Below are 5,641 nucleotides of genomic sequence, written 5' to 3' on the forward strand. Positions count from 1 at the left end.
GAGAGTTACACAGTTGGAACATACATTGGGAAAGTGGAAATAGGAATTAACATCTGATAAACAAAGTTACTGGTATTTATAGCCTTCTTGGGCTCAAAATATAACGGCCAATCAGAACAGTCTGATAACTATAACATGCGGATGCAGAAGAAAACTGCTTCAGAAAAGTGCGATTACAGTTTTTCCTCAACAAATTGCAGCTCTTATTTCTGCACATTTAGTAAATAATACAAAACTGAAAAGTAAATTTAATAGAATAATTGGTTTTCATACCATGATCTGAAGCATGATAAAATTACCAAATTATACCACATTTACCAAATTTTAACACACATTATAAAACAATATTTTATAGTTAATTTTATCAAAATCCTTACAAAAAAACTTCGATAAAATGTATAAAGATCGTTTCGATCTATTGTATCGATAAAATTATCAGAAACTTGGTAAGTTAACTATATTCTGGTACGATATTCGGAATATAGATCGTAGCTTGTAAGACTGACAAGTCACAAAAAAGCAGCAGACTAAAATGTTTGACGACGTAGAGATAAGAAAATGTCCACAACTTCTAAGAAAACGAATAAAGNTTCGTAATAATTTCGCATCGGAATTTAGTTCCGAGCGGAATCGAGAACTCGTAATACGACTTAACTGACATTCACGGATTTATGACGTCACGAGAGCTTCATTTCGATCGGAATCAGATTCCGTGAAGCTGGTAATAGGGCCCCAGGACAATGATTCAAATGGCTAACATTCATTTTTTCATGAATGTTGAACAATTAGCAGAAAGGACTTGAAAGAATTTTACTATATAAATGCTAGGACAGGCAATCGTGACCAATAGCGATGTGATTCAGTAATAATTCATGGAGTTGGTGAGCGTTTACGGATAAAAACGGAGCACAATAGTACATTATGCTTTTATCATTATAAAGAAGCATCTAACCAGCAGTTGGCATTTAAATAATGTACAGTTTCTAACGAAGTAAAAGTTAAAAACGGAACTCATAGAAAGATCCCTCGATATTCGGAATATAGATCGTAGCTTGTAAGACTGACAAGTCACAAAAAAGAAGCAGACTAAAATGTTTGACGACGTAGAGATAAGAAAATGTCCACAACTTCTAAGAAAACGAATAAAGAAATACCTAGCCACAGTGACATTTCAGAGCTACTAAACATAAGTAACTGTTTGTGAGTTCGACGCTACAAGGTTTCATAAAATATCTTCAAAACAGCATAGTCGTCAGTTAAATTTGTAATTAAACTCGTTGCATTAATAGACAGTTCTGATTTTATTGGCAAAGCAGCCACTGACACCTGTTTATGGTTTACGACTGAATATCACGAAAAGGGGTAATCACACATGGAAACATCTAAGCAGCATCGCCATTTCTGTTTTCTAAATTGGATTGCTTTAAAGCTTTAATAAAAATTACAGTAGGATCATTTCAACCACAAGTCTTCAAGCTTTGACATTGAAAGCACATTTTCATACATTCAGCTTTGCTAGTGACGTTATTGCGCTCATGGTGAGTGAAACAAAGATCTTTAAGTGGAGGTGGCAGATGCTGGATTGTAAAGTGTTTCAAAGGCATGTCTCAAAACCTGGACTAATATCAATTCCATCTTTTTCTATATTCTGTGCATCCAAAGCATTGTGGAAAGATAATCTCATACCTATGAAAGAGCTTCAAATTATACCTGTATATTATTTTTTTGCTGTATTTAAAAGGAATTCCAACCCACTTTTGTATCCAGTTGATGCAGACTGCAGACCACTTTTAACTAAAGTAAAACAATTTCCATATCACAAACACTGGAATTGTTTAAACACTGGAATTATGCTTCTGAGAGCATAATTGTGTATTGTAAAAACAGTAATGGATTGTGTCTGAAAATTGGTGCCCGACGCTTCCATTTTCATGTAGTGAGTAAAGAACGCAAGAGTTTTTCTGGTCTTAATAAAAATAATTTGTTTTGAAAAACCAGAACATTAAATAGTGTCTCTTCGTTCAGATGATGTCATTCCTACTTCGAGATTGCTATTCAAAGTATCAATCAATGTACATGCACTTTTTATATTTTGTTTTTATTTTATTCAAGTTACAGACGGTAACTGCTAGGAAATCTAGTTTCGTCTCGTGTTATTTTTTTTTCTGAAGATGTCACAGAGGTAGACTTTCAGAAATTTCTGCACCGCGTAAACGCACCAACTGGTCCCTATGCTTAAAAATAAAAACCAAATGCATTTTCTCAGCTTTGAATCTGTTTCTCGTAAATGATGAATCTTTTCAATTTTGCTCACGTGACCTGTAGGGGGATTTTTAATAGAATTTTTTTCTTATGCAGTCAGAAATATATTTGTTTAGAACGTCAATTAGTGTTCTTTATAATAAAGTATACGTCAATGTGGTTGAAAAGTATCATGAAGTAGGAAAGTATCTAGTGTTTTTAAATTAATCTTTCATTAAAACTGTGAAAACATTATATTTCAGAGTTTTGAACTCCATCATACGTTATGTTAGCCTGAAGGTGTTGGCTCCTTTTCTATAACATATTATAGTTATAGAATTATAGTACAGTTCTTTCAAATTAATCTGATTACTCGAGTTTTTTCTAAAATAAATCATTCATCTTCATAAAAACTATAGAAATCGGTAATTTTAGTGTTGATTATGAACTGCATGAAAAATTGATATTATTTGATTGATAAAATTGATAAATATTTTCAAATTAATGTGAAGGTGCTCATTCATTTTCAAGAAAGTGGCATATCTTAAAACTTAAAGTTCGCAATCTTACAAAATTCAATACTGTGCATTATTTTCAAATCAAATTTATGATACTTAGTATTTTTCATAGAGTGTATTAATTTCTAAGATTCTGGAGAAATGTTTATTGAGAATATGTGGTTAAATAAAATGGTGCCTCGAGTGTTTTCAGTTATTAGTTGTTGTTTACTTATTTAAACAAGCCACTCAAATTTTAATGACTTTCTAGTTATGTTTATTGCACAATAATCATTGAATTCCTGATTTTGAATTATTTAAAGAGTATTTTTTATCCCCTTTTAAATAAATCACTTACACTAAAAGAAATACGAAAGGTTTATGTTCACGCTGCACAGTTATTATTTCTTTTCACAGTTGTTATTAGCTTAAATAACTCGAATTTTAAAACAAATTCCCAGGTTTTCACTTGTAGAGTAAATCACGAAGCTCTTGGTGGATGATGGAAAATATGACATCTCACATTTACTATTGCGTAGGATAGCATTTTTTTCATTAACTTTCAATTAAATTATTACGCTAATGTATCTAATTTTTCGATTTCTAATTACAGTGATCACCATGCAGCCCTTACAGATACTTTACCGTGAACACCATACATGGAGATTAATGTCACCTAAACACTGCCAGGAGGGCAGATTAATAAATTACACCCATTACCGGAGCAAAGAATATATAACTGGACACACATTATATATTCTTTGTCTGAAGTGCGATTCGAACCCTTGAATTTCATGATTCGACGCCAACTCCTTGACACCATACTAGTTGGTAGGCATGATCCGTCGCTTAATTTCCAATCATCTAGTCTAGTTCCTATTTTAGTTTCACCATTCTAGTTAACAATCACCCACCATGCTCTAAGATGAGGTTTCGAGTTGAGGAAACATTTTTGTCATCTATTTAAGAGTTCCTTTCCGTGACAATTCACCTGATTTCGTGGAGAAATGATTCTTAAAATTAATGAAATATAAGTCAAGAATAGCAGGATTGTCAGAAAGGAGAATTTTAGAGCTCAGAATGTTTTAAATCAAGTACTTTTAAATATATCAAGAATACATTATAATATTAAAATCATGATTATTTAATAAACTTTAGTTTGCATGGTTGGTGCAGCTTGCAACAAACTTAAATGACAGCACATATTTGTAAACAATAACATTTGTGCCTTTTTGCCCCGTGAATAGTTTTTGATAATTTACTTTACATGATTCAATAATAGTTTTAATACACAATTAAAATAGCTTGAACGAAAACAATTATTCCCATTACATTTTCAAAAAAATTACTTAGAATAATTATTAAAATATAAAAAACATTAAATTATCCATCTCTTTACGTATTGTGAGTTTTTCAATTTCAAATATCCAATTTCAAATCAATAAAGCTAAAAAAAATTACTTAAATGAAATTTCTATCTCCATTATCTTTATTATTGCGTGTCATTTGTACAATATAAAACATTTTATAAAAAAAAGAAAAAGGAAGTAGATAAAAAAATATAAAAAACCCTTTATTCATACAGAATATTCTTTTTCAAATTGCAGAGAATAAAATATACTTTTTGCGTTTCATATTGTGTAACAAATTGCTTTCACTGAATTTAGATAATGGACTCAAATGTCATTTATGATACATTTTTTCGAAAATAACAAACAATTCAATAGCCAGATAATCATGAGTATTCATAGCTTAATTTAATTGAGAAAATGTAAATTTAAGGAATCCCGTAAATTTTCACAACACTAGTTTAAAATAATGACTTATTATATTTATTAAATTTTTTTCGTTTTTAAATTTTTGAAGCTTCTTCACATGTTGTCATTTTGTGATGTTTAAAGAAAACTTCAAATATTTAAATATTACTTAATCCCATATATTAATTTTCTTTCAAAAACTATTAATTTTTTTCAAAATATATAGGGAAAAAATATATGCAACATGCTTTATAAACTTCTGCTTTATGTTGACGTGTTTGTATTATTATATCTTGCAGATTAAGATGATGAACCCGTTAAGATTTTTTTACTAGTTGTAAAAAATGTATAGTGAGTTTACAAAGATGTTAAATGACATTTATCAAAACACTTTAAGATATCTGGGTTCAAAAGAGTGAATGTCGAGATAAGTCATTTCAAAAAGTTTATTTTAATACCTTGAAACATTACTACTATATTGAGAATTGATAAATATTTGAATTAATTATAATTTTATTCTAGATTTTTAGAAATAAAATACACCGAAGTATAGTCATGCTGTTAAAAACATGAAATAAAACATTTTTGCTGAGGTATTTGCTTGATATGAAATTCCAAGTTTAATGAATAAAATGCTTTGCATTACTTTCCTTTCCTATTTTATTACAAGCATGCTAACTTTTTATATAAACCAGTACCATTTTTAACGCCAAAGCAGCTAAAATGTTAAAAAATTTAGGCGCTGATATGGCATCTAAAATAACCTCAAAAGGGGGGAGCATGAAGATTCATCTTCAGGAAATGCTGATTAAGAGAAATGTAAGGAAGCAGGGTAATAATATTAGTGCAAAATCAAAACAATTTCATGCAAAAAATTCGAAAATATCGTACAGAAAGCTGTATATTTATAGTTATAATTCCCTTTTTTTTAATAAAATGCGTCGCGGTTCATCATATTTGATATTTTGCGTTATCATTTAACATAAAATAATTTCGGAACAATAACTTTAGTTTAATGTAAGAAACATGAAACGAAAAGTACTTCAGCGACTTCAATCAAAGCAAATAATGAAATTCCTAGCCACAATGACATTTCACCACCAAAATGACTAAACAGCTCAGAAATTTCATATTTCGGCAATTGAG

The sequence above is a fragment of the Parasteatoda tepidariorum genome, chromosome 3, assembly GCF_043381705.1.
Source record: "Parasteatoda tepidariorum isolate YZ-2023 chromosome 3, CAS_Ptep_4.0, whole genome shotgun sequence".
NCBI classification, from domain to species: Eukaryota; Metazoa; Arthropoda; class Arachnida; order Araneae; family Theridiidae; genus Parasteatoda; species Parasteatoda tepidariorum.